The sequence below is a fragment of the Salmo salar genome, chromosome 05 (assembly GCF_965601325.2).
Source record: "Salmo salar chromosome 05, fSalSal1, whole genome shotgun sequence".
Lineage (NCBI taxonomy): Eukaryota > Metazoa > Chordata > Actinopteri > Salmoniformes > Salmonidae > Salmo > Salmo salar.
The window spans coordinates 29,295,001-29,311,723 of NC_138295.1; the positions used below are offsets into that span (position 1 = coordinate 29,295,001).

The 16,723-nt window shown below is 41.8% G+C and overlaps 1 protein-coding gene across 1 annotated transcript in view; it reads left to right on the forward strand.

The window, feature by feature from the left end:
* The window catches only part of LOC106604562 (leucine-rich repeat and immunoglobulin-like domain-containing nogo receptor-interacting protein 2), a 313,818-nt gene that overhangs the window by 174,183 nt on the left and 122,912 nt on the right, over positions 1-16,723 (forward strand). Inside the window, exon 4 of the mRNA XM_014199313.3 lies at positions 12,180-12,252. The gene's annotated coding sequence lies outside the window, so the exon portion shown is untranslated. The remainder of the gene's footprint in view (positions 1-12,179; positions 12,253-16,723) is intronic.

Here is a 16,723-nt window from a genome sequence, read left to right on the forward strand (position 1 = left end):
CTCTGTCTACGTAACTCTGCATCTCTCTCTCTCACTCTCTCTCTCTCTCTCTCTCTCTCTCTCTCTCTCTCTCTCTCTCTCTATCTCTCTCTCTTTATGCATCTCTCTCTCTTTATGCATCTCTCTCTCTACGTATCTCTCTCTCTCTCTCTATCTCTCTCTCTTTATGCATCTCTCTCTCTTTATGCATCTCTCTCTCTACGTATCTCTCTCTCTCTCTCTGTCTCTCTGTCAATTCAATTCAATTAAAGGGGCTTTATTGGCATGGGAAACATGTGTTAACATTGCCAAAGCAAGTGAGGTAGATAACCTCTATGGGCTAGGTGGGACGCTAGCGTGCCACCCGTGGTGCACTCCATCAACAGCAGGTGCATTTCAAGAGCGGCAAATTTGAATCCAAATAAATGTCAAAATTCAAATTTTTCAAACATACAACTATTTTACACCCTTTGAAAGATAAACATCTCCTTAATCTAACCACGTTTTACGATTTCAAAAAGGTTTTACGGCGAAAGCATAAATTTAGAGTATGTTAGGACAGTACATTTACAAGAGTTGTGTGTAATGTTTTGTCAATTCAAAGACAGGGTCACCAAAACCATAAAACCAGCTAAAATGATGCACTAACCATTTACAATCTCCATCAGATGACACTCCTAGGACATTATGTTAGACAATGCATGCATTTTTAGTTCTATCAAGTTCATATTTATATCCAAAAACAGCGTTTTACTATGGCGTTGATGTTGAGGAAATCGTTTCCCTCCAATAACCGGCAGTCAAGTCAGCGTCACAAATTAAATAATTAAAATTAGAAAACATTGGTAAAATATTATATTGTCATTTAAAGAATTATAGATTTACATCTCTTGAACGCAATCAACTTGCCAGATTTAAAAATAACCTTACTGGGAAATCACACTTTGCAATAATCTGAGCACTGCGCCCAGAAAAATACGCGTTGCGATACAGACTAGACGTCATGTTGGGGAGATCTAAAATCGAAAATACTATGTAAATAATCCATTACCTTTGATTCTCTTCATCAGATGTCACTTCCAGGTATCACAGGTCCATAACGAATGTAGTTTTGTTCAAAAAAGCTCATCATTTATGTCCAAAAATCTCCGTCTTGTTAGCACATGATCTAAGCCAGCCGGACTTCTCGTCATGAACGAGGGGAAAAAATATATTTACGTTCGTTCAAACATGTCAAACGTTGTATAGCATAAATCATTAGGGCCTTTTTTAACCAGAACATGAATAATATTCAAGGTGGACGAATGCATACTCTTTTATAACGTATTGGAACGAGGGTACCCAACATGAACTCGCGCGCCAGGTGTCTAATGGGACATCATCGTTCCATGGCTCTTGTTCGGTCAGATCTCCCTCCAGAAGACTCAAAACACTTTGTAAAGGCTGGTGACATCTAGTGGAAGCAATAGGAAGTGCCAAAATATTCCTCAGCCCCTGTGTTTTTCAATGGGATAGGTTTAAAGGCAATACAACACATCAGGTATCCACTTCCTGTCAGAAGATGTCTCAGGGTTTTGCCTGCCAAATGAGTTCTGTTATACTCACAGACACCATTCAAACAGTTTTAGAAAATTTAGGGTGTTTTCTATCCATATGTAATAAATATATGCATATTCTAGTTACTGGGTAGGAGTGGTAACCAGATTAAATCGGGTATGTTTTTTTATCCAGCCGTGTCAATACTGCCCCCTAGCCCTAACAGGATAATATCCAAAAGTGAAATAAACATGTCTGTCTGTCTCTCTCTCTCTCTATGCATCTCTCTCTCTCTCTCTCTATGCATGTCTCTCTCTCTCTCCCTCTCTGTGTCTATGTAACTCTGCATCTCTCGCTCTCTCGCTCTCTCTCTCTCTCTCTCTCGCTCTCTGTGTCTATGTCTATGTAACTCTCTCTCTCTCTCTCTCTCTCTCTCTCTCTCTGTCTATGTGACTCTGCATCTCTCTGTGTGTGTGTGTCTATGTAACTCTGTCTCTCTCTCTCTCTCTCTCTCTCTCTCTCTCTGTCTATGTATATCTCTCTCTCTCTCTGTGTGTGTCTATGTATATCTCTCTCTCTCTGTGTGTGTGTCTATGTATCTTTCTCTCTCTGTGTGTTTGTCTTTGTATCTCTCTCTCTGAGTGTCTCTATGTATCTCTCTCTCTGTGTGTCTATGTATCTCTCTCTCTCTCTGTGTGTGTGTGTCTATGTATCTCTCTCTCTCTCTCTCTCTCTCTCTCTCTCTCTCTCTCTCTCTCTCTCTCTCTCTCTCTCTCTCTCTCTCTCTCTCTCAGTGTGTGTCTATGTATCTCTCTCTCTCTCTGTGTGCGTCTATGTATCTCTCTCTCTCTCTCTATGCATCTCTCTCTCTGTGTGCGTCTATGTATCTCTCTCTCTCTCTCTATGCATCTCTCTCTCTATGCATCTCTCTCTCTCTATGCATCTCTCTCTCTATGTATCTCTCTCTCTCTCTCGGTGTGTGTCTATGTATCTCTCTCTCTCTCTATGCATCTCTCTCTCTCTCTATGCATCTCTCTCTCTCTCTATGCATCTCTCTCTCTCTATGCGTCTCTGTCTCTCTCTATGCGTCTCTGTCTCTCTCTATGCGTCTCTGTCTCTCTCTATGCGTCTCTCTCTCTCTCTATGCGTCTCTGTCTCTCTCTATGCGTCTCTCTCTCTCTCTATGCGTCTCTGTCTCTCTCTATGCGTCTCTGTCTCTCTCTATGCGTCTCTGTCTCTCTCTATGCGTCTCTGTCTCTCTCTATGCGTCTCTCTCTCTCTCTATGCGTCTCTCTCCGTCCCTCTCTCTCTCTATGCATCTCTCTCTCTCTATGCGTCTCTGTCTCTCTCTATGCATCTCTCTCTCTCTCTATGCGTCTCTCTCCGTCTCTGTCTCTCTCTATGCATCTCTCTCTCTCTATGCGTCTCTGTCTCTCTCTATGCATCTCTCTCTCTATGCGTCTCTGTCTCTCTCTATGCGTCTCTCTCCGTCTCTGTCTCTCTCTATGCATCTCTCTCCGTCTCTGTCTCTCTCTATGCGTCTCTCTCCGTCTCTGTCTCTCTCTATGCGTCTCTATGCGTCTCTGTCTCTCTCTATGCATCTCTCTCTGTCTCTGTCTCTCTCTATGCATCTCTCTCTCTATGCGTCTCTGTCTCTCTCTATGCGTCTCTCTCCGTCTCTGTCTCTCTCTATGCGTCTCTCTCCGTCTCTGTCTCTCTCTATGCGTCTCTCTCTGTCTCTGTCTCTCTCTATGCGTCTCTCTCCGTCTCTGTCTCTCTCTATGCGTCTCTCTCCGTCGCTGTCTCTCTCTATGCGTCTCTCTCCGTCTCTGTCTCTCTCTATGCGTCTCTCTCCGTCTCTGTCTCTCTCTATGTGTCTCTCTCCGTCTCTGTCTCTCTCTATGCGTCTCTCTCCATCTCTGTCTCTCTCTATGTGTCACTCTTTATGCATCATTCTCTCTTTATGCATCTCTCTCTCTTTATGCATCTCTCTCTTTATGCATCTCTCTCTCTACGTATCTCTCTCTCTCTCTGTCTCTCTGTCAATTCAATTCAATTCAAGGGGCTTTATTGGCATGGGAAACGTGTTAACATTGCCAAAGCAAGTGAGGTAGATAATATACAAAAGTGAAATAAACATGTCTGTCTGTCTCTGTCTCTCTCTCTCTCTCTCTCTCTCTCTCTCTCTCTCTCTTTCTCTCTCTCTCTCTCTCTATGCATCTCTCTCTCTCTCTCCCTCTGTGTCTATGTAACTCTGCATCTCTCTCTCTCTCTCTCTCTCTCTCTCTCTCTCTCTCTCTCTCTCTCTCTGTCTATGTGACTCTGCATCTCTTTGTGTTTGTGTGTCTATGTAACTCTATCTCTCTCTCTCTCTCTCTCTCTCTCTCTCTGTGTCTATGTATATCTCTCTCTCTCTATGGATCTCTCTCTCTCTATACGTCTCTCTCCGTCTCTGTCTCTCTCTCCGTCTCTCTCTCTCTCTATGCATCTCTCTCTATGCATCTCTCTCTCTCTATGGATCTCTGTCTCTCTCTATGCGTCTCTCTCCGTCTCTGTCTCTCTCTCCGTCTCTGTCTCTCTCTATGCGTCTCTCTCTCTCCGTCTCTGTCTCTCTCTATGCGTCTCTCTCTATGCATCTCTGTCTCTCTCCATGCGTCTCTCTCTTTGCATCTCTCTCTCTCCATGCGTCTCTCTCTTTGCATCTCTCTCTCTCTATGCGTCTCTCTCTATGCATCTCTGTCTCTCTCTATGCGTCTCTCTCTATGCATCTCTGTCTCTCTCTATGCGTCTCTCTCTATGCGTCTCTGTCTCTCTCTATGCGTCTCTCTCCCTCTCTGCATCTCTGTACGTCTCTGTCTCTCTCTATGCGTCTCTCTCTATGCATCTCTGTCTCTCTCTATGCGTCTCTCTCTCTCCGTCTCTGTCTCTCTCTATGCGTCTCTCTCTATGCATCTCTGTCTCTCTCCATGCGTCTCTCTCTTTGCATCTCTCTCTCTCCATGCGTCTCTCTCTTTGCATCTCTCTCTCTCTATGCGTCTCTCTCTATGCATCTCTGTCTCTCTCTATGCGTCTCTCTCTATGCATCTCTGTCTCTCTCTATGCGTCTCTCTCTATGCGTCTCTGTCTCTCTCTATGCGTCTCTCTCCCTCTCTGCATCTCTGTACGTCTCTGTCTCTCTCTATGCATCTCTCTCTATGGATCTCTGTCTCTCTCTATGCATCTCTCTCTATGGATCTCTGTCTCTCTCTATGGATCTCTGTCTCTCTCTCTATGCATCTCTCTCCGTCTCTCTCTCTCTATGCATCTCTCTCTATCTATGCATCTCTGTCTTTCTCTATGCATCTCTCTCTCTCTCCCTCTCCCTCTCTCTCTCTATGCATCTCTCTCTCTGCATCTCTCTCTCTCTCTCACTGTGTCTATGTAACTCTGCATCTCCCTCTCTCACTCTACACATTCTCTCTCTCTCTCTCTCTCTCTCTCTTTATGCATCTCTCTCTCGCACTGTGTCTATGTAACTCTGCATCTCTCTCTCTCTCTCTCTCTGTAACTCTCTCTCTCTGTCTCTCTCTGTGTCTATGTATCTCTCTCTGTCTCTCTGTGTGTGTCTATGTATCTCTCTCTCTCTATGCATCTCTCTCTCTATGCATCTCTGTCTTCCTCTATGCGTCTCTCTCCGTCTCTGTCTTTCTCTATGCGTCTCTCTCTCCCTCTCTCTCTCTCCTCTCTCTCTCTCTCTCTCTATGTATCTCTCTCTCTCTCTCTGTGTCTATGTATCTCTCTCTCTATTCATCTCTGTCTCTCTATGCGTCTCTCTCCCTCTGTGCGTCTCTCTCCGTCTATGTCTCTTTCTATACGTCTCTCTCCATCTCTGTCTCTCTCTATGCGTCTCTCTCTCCCTCCCTCTCTCTCTCTCTCTATGAATCTTTCTCTCTCTCTCTCTCTCTCTATGAATATCTCTCTCTATGCATCTCTGTCTCTCTCTATGCGTCTCTCTCCCTCTCTGCGTCTCTCTCCGTCTATGCCTCTTTCTATACGTCTCTCTCCATCTCTGTCTGTCTCTATGCGTCTCTCTCTCTCCCCCCTCTCTCTCTCTATGTATCTCTCTCTCTGAATCTCTCTCTCTCTCTATGCATCTCTCTCTCACTGTGTCTATGTAACTCTGCATCTCTCTCTCTCAAATTCAAATTCAAATTGTGTCAATATTGCCAAAGCAACAATGTGTACAATATACATTGTAATACAATTATAAACAATAACAAATAATAATATAAAATGGCAGTAAATAATAATACAAAATTAAATACAAAAATAATAACAGTAAAATGGTAACAGTCAATAGTAGAATGTAATGTAATAAATATAAAAATCTAAATATGGAAAATGAAACTATAACTAACTTATAACTAAATAATGGTCATCTTCACCATTACATCAGTACTACAACTACTATCATCATTACTACTACTACTACCACCACCATCACTAAACTGCTATCATTACTATTTGGAATGATAAACAACAATAATAATAGTAATAACAATAATAGTAATAATAAGTAAGTTACTGCTTACTATGCAGATGTTATTATTCAGTGTCCCTCAGGCTATGGCAGGCAAATACATATTTGGCTGCAAGAGGAGCCATTGCTCCTTCGCCCATGAGTATTTTTAGTTTTTCCTCTGGGTTTAATAAGTTCAAATTTGGAATAAATGTAGTCATTTCTGTGAATAAGGAATCTCTTTGTGAGGAATATTTATCACAGTAAAGGAGAAAGTGCATCTCTATCTCTACCTCCCCTGTCGTGCAGTGGCCACATACACGCTCCTCTTTGGGTAGCCATGTCTTTTTATGTCTGCCGGTTTCTATTGCCAATCGGTGGTCACTCAGCCTGTACTTGGTAAGGATCTGTCTCTGCATTGTATCTCTGACAGAGTAGAGATAATCAGCCAGTTCATATTCTCTGTTTAGGGTCAGATAGCAATTTAGTCGGCTTTGGGATTTTCTCTCTCTCTCTCTCTCTCTCTCTCTCTCTCTCTCTCTCTCTCTCTCTCTGTGTGTGTATCTATGTATATCTCTCTCTCTCTGTGTGTCTATGTTTCTCTCTCTCTCTCGGTGTCTATGTATCTCTCTCTCGCTGTGTCTATGTCTCTCTCTCTCTCTGTCTATGTATCTGTCTCTGTCTCTCTCTCTCTCTATGCATCTCTCTCTCTCTCTCTCTCTCTCTCTCTCTCTCTATGCATCTCTCTCGATCTCTCTCTATGCATCTCTCTCTCTCTCTCTATGCATCTCTCTCTATGCATCTCTCTCTCTCTATATATGCATCTCTCGCTCTCTGTCTATTTAACTCTCTCTCTGTGTGTCTCTCTCTGTGTCTATGTATCTCTCTCTCTATGCATCTCTCTCTCTCTCTATGCATCTCTCTCTCTCTCTCTCTCTCTCTATGCATCTCTCTCTCTCTATGCATCTCTCTCTCTATGCATCTCTCTCTCTATGCATCTCTCTCTCTCTCTGTGTCTATGTAACTATCTCTCTCTGTGTCTCTCTCTGTGTCTATGTATCTCTTTCTCTCTCTCTATGCATCTCTCTCTCTCTATGCATCTCTCTCTCTCTCTCTATGCATCTCTCTCTCTCTCTACGCATCTCTCTCTCTCTCTATGCATCTCTCTCTCTCTCTCTCTGTCTATGTAATTCTCTCTCTCTGTGTGTCTCTCTGTGTCTATGTATCTCTCCCTCTGTGTATCTGTCTCTCTCTCTCTATGCATCTCTATCTCTCTCCGTCTCTGTCTCTTTCTATACGTCTGTCTCCGTCTCTGTCTCTCTCTCTGCGTCTCTCTCTCCCTCTCTCTCTCTCTCTCTCTCTCTCTATGCATCTCTCTCTCTGCGTCTATGTAACTCTGCATCTCTCGCTCTCTGTGTCTATGTAACTCTGCACTCTCTCTCTCTCTCTCTCTCTCTCTCTCTCTCTCTGTGTATCTCTCTCTCTCACTGTGTCTATGTATCTCTCTCTCTCTGTGTCTATGTATCTCTCTCTAAGTATCTGTCTCTCTCTCTCTATGCATCTCTCAAATTCAAATTCAAATTCAAGCTGCTTTATTGGCATGAAAAACATTGTGTTAATATTGCCAAAGCAACAATGTATACAATATACATTGTAATACAATTATAAACAATAACAAATAATAATAATATAAAATGGCAGTAAATAATAATAATACAAAATTAAAAATAATAACAATAAAATAGTAGTAAAATAATAGTAAAAAAGTAGAATGTAATAAATATAAAAATCTAAATATGGAAAATGAATCTATAATTAACTAACTTATAACTAAATAATGGTCATCTTCACCATTACATCAGTACTACAACTACTATCATCATTACCACTACTACCACCACCATCACTAAACTGTTATCATTACCATTACTACCCATACCACTACTATTTGGAATGATAAACAACAATAATAATAGAAATAACAATAACAGTAATAACAATAATAGTAATAATAAGTAAGTTACTGCTTACTATGCAGATGTTATTATCTCTCTATGCATCTCTCTTTCTCTATGCATCTCTCTCTCTATGCATCTCTCTCTATCTCTCTCTATGCATCTCTCTCTGTCTCTCTCTATCTCTCTCTATGCATCTCTCACTCACTATGCATCTCTCTCACTATGTATCTCTCTCTCTATGCATCTCTCTCTCTGTATCTGTAACTCTCTGTGTGTCTCTCTCTGTGTCTATGTATCCCTCTCTCTCTATACATCTCTCTCTATCTCTCTCTGTGTGTCTATGTATCCCTCTCTCTCTATACATCTCTCTCTATCTCTCTCTGTGTGTCTATGTAACTCTCTCTCTCTCTCTCTCTCTCTCTTCTCTCTCTCTCTCTCTCTCTTCTCCTCTCTCTCTCTCTCTCTCTCTCTCCTCTCTCTCTCTCTCTCTCTCTCTCTCTCTCAAAATTCAATTCAAGGGGCTTTATTGGTATGGCAAACATATGTTAACATTGAAAAAGCAAGTGCGGTAGATAATATACAAAAGTCCAATAAAAATTAACAGTAAACATTACACTCACAGAAGTTTCAAAAGAAAAAGACATTACAAATGTCATATTATGTATATATTCAGTGTTGTAACGATGTATAAATGGTTAAAGTACAAAAGGGAAAATAAATAAGCATAAATATGGGTTGTATTTACAATGGTGTTTGTTCTTCACTGGTTGACCTTTTCTTGTGGCAACAGGTCACAAATCTTGCTGCTGTGATGGCACACTGTGGTATTTCACCCAGTAGATATGGGACTTTATCAAAATTGGGTTTGTTTTCGAATTCTTTGTGGATCTGTGTAATCTGAGGGAAATATGTGTCTCTAATATGGTCATACATTGAGCAGGAGGATAGGAAGCGCATCTCAGTTTCCACCTCGTTTTGTTGGCAGTGTGCACATAGCCTGTCTGCCTACGGCGGCCTTTCTCAATAGCAAGGCTATGCTCACTGAGTCTGTACATAGTCAAAGCTTTCCTAAGTTCGGGTCAGTCACAGTGGTCAGGTATTCTTCCACTGTGTACTCTCTGTTTAGGGCCAAATAGCATTCCAGTTTGCTTTGTTTTTTGTTAATTCTTTCCAATTCTTTCTTCTCTCTCTCTCGCTCTCTGCATCTCTCTCTCTCTGCATCTCTCTCTCTGCATCTCTCACTCTCTCTCTGCATCTCTCTCTCTGCATCTCTCTGCATCTCTCTCTCTCTGCATCTCTCTCTCTCTCTCTCTCTCTCTCTCTCTCTGCATCTCCCTCTCTCTCTCTGCATCTCTCTCTCTCTGCATCTCCCTCTCTCTCTCTGCATCTCTCTCTCTCTCTCTCTGCATCTCTCTCTCTGTCTATACATCTGTATGCATCTCTCTCTCTATGCATCTCTCTCTTTCTCTTTGCTTCTCTCTCTCTCTCTCTATGCATCTCTCTCTCGCTCTCTCAAATACAATGCTATTTCTCTGTAAAAAGAATTAACAACAGACTTTCAGCATGCTTATAGAGAAGGGCTCTCAACATGTACTACAGTTACACAAATGGCTGATGATTGGTTGAAATAATTTGATAATAAGAAAATTGTGTGAGCTGTATTGTTAGATTTCAGTGCAGCCTTTGATATTATTGACCATAACCTGTTTGTTGAGAAAATGTATGTGTTATGGCTTTTTAACCTCTGCCGTATCGTGGATTGAGAGCTATCTATCTAATAAAACGGAGGGTTTTATTTAATGGAAGCTGCTCTAATGTCAAACAAGTAAAGTGTGGTGTACTGCAGGGAAGCTCTCTAGGCCCTCTACTCTTTTCTATTTCTACCAATGAACTGCCACCGGCATTAAACAAAGCATGTATGTCCGTCCATGTATTCTGATGATTCAAGCATGTACGCATCAGCACCACAGCTAATGAAATCACTGAAACCTTTAACAAAGAGTGGCAGTCTGTTTTGGAATGGGTGGTAATAAATTGGGCCTAAACATTTCATCATAATTTCCTAAGTTTTAGACCTCTGGTAATGAATGGTGTGGCTGTTGAACAAGTTGATGAGACTAAGTTACTTGGTGTTACCTTAGATTGTAAACTGTCATGGACAAGACCATATATATTCAATGGATGTAAAGATAGGGAGAGGTCTGTCTGTAGTAAAGAGATGCTCTGTTGTTTTGACACCACACTCCAGAAAGAAAGTCCTGCAGGCTCTAGTAGTATCTTATCTTGATTATTGTCCAGTCATATGGTTGTGCTGCAGTGAAAGACCTAGTTGAGCTGTAGCTTGCCCAGAACAGAGCCACACGTCTTGCTCATCATTGTAATCAGAGGGCTAATATTAATGCTGTGCATGCCAGTATCTCTTGGCTAAGAGCTGAGGAAAGACTGACTGCGTCACTTCTTGGTTTGATAAGAAACATCATTGTGACTCACCACCTGGATTTGGTCTTATGTAGCAAAATTTGAAATTGTGTTATTTACATTTGATAAAAGTAGAGACTCAGAGCTATAAAACAGTATATCATACATTGTATTTTTGAGGAACAGTAAGAAAGTAATTATGCTTTGAAAGTTGATAAACTTGTAAACTCACTTTTGAGAAAATGGCTCTTCTTTGTCTACACCCATTCAGCATCGTTCACACCCTCTTAAGCTTTCGCCCCACCATCTCGTTTCGCTCTCAGAGCATTCAGAGCTCACACTTGACGCTCTGGCCGATGATTTGTTTACCTCTGGATAATATGAAAACAGCCTAACCAGCTCTGCTGGCAACAAATTCTTTACGCTTTTTTGCCAATGTTTACTGACACCGGCCATATTCAATGGGTGTTGTACAATTTAGCTTAAGACATGTAGCTAGCTAGCTAGGCAAACAATGAACCTAGCTAGATAAACAAAGTGTAAGATCACATACGTCATGTAAAGTTTTGCTAACGAGCGAGCCAGCTAACGTTAGCTAGTTAAACAATAATGAACATAGTGCCAAATCATGTCATTTCTACACTGCATTAATATGCTGGGAGATTAACCAACCAGGTTCAATGTTAGCTAGCTAACATTAGGCTCAAACTAGCAAAGCAAACGGCTCTGGGATACGAGTAATAATGTCATACACGTAAAGTTAGCTAGGTAGTAAACCAGCTAATATTAGCTAGCTAGCAAACAGTACACTTTAGCTTAAGACATGTAGCTAGCTACCTAGGTAAACAATGAACCTAGCTAGGTAAACAACGTGTAAGATCACACACGTCACGTAACGTTAGCTAACGAGCCAGCCAGCTAATGTTAGCTAGTTAAACAACAATGAACATAGTGCCAAATCATGTCATTACTTCTCTGCATGAATCTGCTGGGAGCTAACCAACCAGGTTCAATGTTAGAGCCTAATGTTAGCTAGCTAACTAGCAAAGCAAATGGTTCTGGGACACGAATAATAACGTCATACATGTAACATAGCTAGGGAGCCAGCCAGCTAACCTTAGTTAGCTAACAGTACACTTCAGCTTGAAATGAAACCAATTTCTGTCAAAATTAGAAACGTTCAATATCTGAAAATGTAGCTAGCTAGACTATCTTACCCGTATACATCATCATGCATGATAGACATATCTCTCTGTCACGGATGCCATACCACAGTTGCAATTAGTTTGAAGATGTAATCTCTTTAGCTATCATACTCTAATTCCACTGATTTTATTTGTATTTACAGATGGCATACAAGTTTGTTATTAAGGCACATGAAAGTTCACATGTTCCAGAAGGCATTTCTGCCCCAAAAAATGAATTTTTCTGAAAAAAAAGACAAAAATAACCTTCAAATGGCTCTCCTGTGAAATTGTGACTTGCGACATAAGCCTAGTTTTCTGAAACAGGTCACCATTAATGTGTTGAAAATTCCAAATTGTTTGCATAGTCAGCTTACACACAACACTGACACCCACTTGCACCACCAGGAATACCACCATGGGTCTTCTCACAGTCCCCAGGTCCAGAACAAATTCAAGGAAACGTACAGTATTATACAGAGTCTTTTGTCTGTAATGTATTTTTTGTTACGTGTCGGACGCTAGTAAGACTAGCTGTCGCCATTGGCATCGGCTGATGGGGATCCTAATAAATCAAATCTCTCTCTCTCTCTCAACCACATATAGAAGCCTGAAAAACAGTAATAACTGGGGGAAATACAACAGACCATGGCTGAGAGGATGATTGCTTCTCAAAGTGGTAAGTACCAAGCATTTACACTGTCTGATCATCTGTTTTTGTCTCAACTGTTTGACTTTGATCATGGTTGTTATCAGAGCCATATACTGTAAATACAGCACCAGTCAAAGGTTTGTACACCTAATCATTCAAGGGTTTTTTTTTATTTTTTAAATGTTCTACATTGTAGAATAATAGTGAAGACATCAAAACTATGAAATAACACATATAGAATCATGTAGTAAGCAAAAAAAGTGTTAAACAAATCAAAATATATTTTACATTTGAGATTCTTCAAAGTAGCCACCCTTTGCCTTGATGACAGCTTTACACACTCTTGGCATTATCTCAAACAGCTTCACAAGGTAGTCACCTGGAATGCATTTCAATTAACAGGTGTGCCATGTTAAAAGTTCATTTGTGGATTTTTTTTCCCTTCTTAATGCGTTTGAGCCAATCAGTTGTGTTGTGACAAGGTAGGGGTGGTATACAGAAGATAGCCCTTTTTGGTAAAAGAACAAGTCCATCTTATGGCAAGAACAACTCAAATAAGCAAAAAGAAACGACAGTGCATCATTACTTTAAAACATGAAGGTCAGTCAATGCGGAAAATTTCAAGAACTTTCTTCAAGTGCAGTTGCAAAAACCATCAAGCGCTATGATGAAACTGGCTCTCATGAGGACCGCCACAGGAAAGGAAGACCCAGAGTTACCTCTGCTGCACAGGATAAGTTCATTAGAGTGAACTGCACCTCAGATTTAAGCCCAAATAAATGCTTCACAGAGTTCAACAGACACATCTCAACATCAACTGTTGAATTGCTTCATGGTCGAATTGCTTCAAGGAAACCAGTACTAAGGGACACCAATAATAAGAAGAGACTTGCTTGGGCCAAGAAACACGAACAATGGACAATAGACCGGTGGAAATCTGTCCTTTGGTCTGATGAGTCCAAATTTGACATTTTTAGTTCCAACCGCTGTTTCTTTGTGAGACGCAGAGCAGGTGAACGGATGATCTCCGCATGTGTGTTTCCCACCGTGAAGCATGGAGGAGGGGGTGTGATGGTGTGGGGGTGCATTGCGGGTGACACTGTCAGTGATTTATTTAGAATTCAAAGCATACTTAAGCAGCATGGCTACTACAGCATTCTGCAGTGATAAGTCATCCTATCTATTTTCCACTTAGTGGGAATATCATTTGTTTTTCAACAGGACAATGATCCAAAACACACCTCCAGGCTGTGTAAGGGCTATTTGACTAAGAAGGAGAATGATGGAGTGCTGCATCAGATGACCTGGCCTCCACAATCATCTGACCTCAACCCAATTGTGATGGTTTGGGATCAGTTGGACTGCAGAGTGATGGAAAAGCAGCCAACAAGTGCTCAACATACGTTGGCACTCCTTCAAGACTGTTGGAAAAGCATTCTTCATGAAGCTGGTTGAGAGAATGCCAAGAGTGTTTAATGCTGTCATCAAGGCAAAGGGTGGCTACTTTGAAGAATCTAAAATCTAAAATATATTTTGATTTGATTAACACTTTTTTGGTTACCAGAAAATAGTACAAAATATGTGTCCAAACTTTTTACTGGTACTGTGTATATATACACTGCTCAAAAAAAAAAAGGGAACACTAAAATAACACATCCTAGATCTGAATGAATGAAATAATCTCATTAAATACTTTTATCTTTACATAGTTGAATGTGCTGACAACAAAATCACACAAAAATAATCAATGGAAATCCAATTTATCAACCCATGGAGGTCTGGATTTGGAGTCACACTCAAAATTAAAGTGGAAAACCACACTACAGGCTGATCCAACTTTGATGTAATGTCATTAAAACAAGTCAAAATGAGGCTCAGTAGTGTGTGTGGCCTCCACGTGCCTGTATGACCTCCCTACAACGCCTGGGCATGCTCCTGATGAGGTGGCGGATGGTCTCCTGAGGGATCTCCTCCCAGACCTGGACTAAAGCATCCGCCAACTCCTGGACAGTCTGTGGTGCAACGTGGCGTTGGTGGATGGAGCGAGACATGATGTCCCAGATGTGCTCAATTGGATTCAGGTCTGGGGAACGGGCGGGCCAGTCCATAGCATCAATGCCTTCCTCTTGCAGGAACTGCTGACACACTCCAGCCACATGAGGTCTAGCATTGTCTTGCATTAGGAGGAACCCAGGGCCATCTGCACCAGCATATGGTCTCACAAGGGGTCTGAGGATCTCATCTCGGTACCTAATGGCAGTCAGGCTACCTCTGGCGAGCACATGGAGGGCTGTGCGGCCCCCCAAAGAAATGCCACCCCACACCATGACTGACCCACCGCCAAACCGGTCATGCTGGAGGATGTTGCAGGCAGCAGAACGTTCTCCACAGCGTCTCCAGACTGTCACGTCTGTCACATGTGCTCAGTGTGAACCTGCTATCATCTGTGAAGAGCACAGGGCGCCAGTGGCGAATTTGCCAATCTTGGTGTTCTCTGGCAAATGCCAAACGTCCTGCACGGTGTTGGGCTGTAAGCACAACCCCCACCTGTGGACATCGGGCCCTCATACCACCCTCATGGAGTCTGTTTCTGACCGTTTGAGCAGACACATGCACATTTGTGGCCTGCCGGAGGTCATTTTGCAGGGCTCTGGCAGTGCTCCTCCTTGCACAAAGGCGGAGGTAGCTGTCCTGCTGCTGGGTTGTTGCCCTCCTACGGCCTCCTCCACGTCTCCTGATGTACTGGCCTGTCTCCTGGTAGCGCCTCCATGCTCTGGACACTACGCTGACAGACACAGCAAACCTTCTTGCCACAGCTCGCATTGATGTGCCATCCTGGATGAGCTGCACTACCTGAGCCACTTGTGTGGGTTGTAGACTCCGTCTCATGCTACCACTAGAGTGAAAGCACCGCCAGCATTCAAAAGTGACCAAAACATCAGCCAGGAAGCATAGGAACTGAGAAGTGGTCTGTGGTTACCACCTGCAGAACCACTCCTTTATTGGGGGTGTCTTGCTAATTGCCTATAATTTCCACCTGTTGTCTATTCCATTTGCACAACAGCATGTGAAATGTATTGTCAATCAGTGTCGCTTCCTAAGTGGACAGTTTGATTTCACAGAAGTGTGATTGACTTGGAGTTACATTGTGTTGTTTAAGTGTTCCCTTTATTTTTTTGAGCAGTATATATATATATATATATATATATATATATATATATATAGCTCTGGTTGTGATGACCTTTTCCAAGGTGGTGTATGAAGCATAGTGTGAGTCATGTTGTCATTGGTTAATCATGGTCTACCGGTAGCCATTTTGAGTTTGGAGGAGGGAAAGGTGTTAAGTGGTTGTATTAAAACATATACAAGCCATTAGCAGGTAATTGATGGCCCTCTGGGTGTTTTTCCTCAACTGTGGTCCTATTGTGAGGGGAACAATTATAGAGGTGAATGCTTGATTGAATATACGGCTAATGCACCTGAATTGGAAAGAGCAGGGAGTCATGCATCAAACTGAGGGTGAGCTGTAGAGAAAACAGGAGGAATTTATGGGCTGCATTAGATCTACATTATAACGGTATAACATATTACAAGATGGGGCAGTGACATTATATCACCTAATTCTCTTTCTTGGTTATATACTGTGTGTTCCACATATCCCATGATACAACCCACAGAGATGATCAGGGATTCCTATTTCTCTGATACATCTCATTTGACTGCTGAAACATACTGTGGTTGGGGAACAGTCATTTGACCCCATTAAAGGCTCTAACTGGTCACAAGAAGGTGGGATTAAAATAACAAACATAGGTGGACAATCTAACATTAGTCGCCTAACTGCTACTTGTGATATTTTAATGCCATTCAAAACAGACTGAAGGAATTTTCAAACAGTACTGAGTCTCCCTGAATATGAAAGATATATTTGTGTTTGTTCCCAAAAGTGACACATTTTTGCCTTCCCTAAGGTTTTTTCCTTTGTTTGTTTTGCATTTTACTTTCCAGTATTTATCAAGCTCTTTGCTTAGGGGACTGACCCTCCAGACCACAGTGAGAAAATAATTGGTTTACATACAATGTGATTCACATCCCACACCATGCATTGGGCCATTTTATTGGTATTAATAATATAATGACAAACATCATCACATTTCAAGTGTGAATGATGAATATTCCAATTAAAAAGGCTATTGAAGGTCAATACGCAACAGCGTGTGCAGTTAAATTTGAATAGGCCTATGTCAAGTATCAGTTGCTATTTAATAACATGGTAGTGCTCCTCCCACTTTTCCCCCTGCCCTGCTACAAAGTTTCTCCCTGTAGGCGGTCACTGAGTCTGAGGTGCTAAATGAGCCCCTTAAACTTGACCCCCCAAAAACATCTGGGTCAGATGGTTTAGACCCTTTCTTCTTTAACCTGTTAGGGCTAGGGGGCAGTATTGACACGGCTGGATAAAAAAACATACCCGATTTAATCTGGTTACCACTCCTACCCA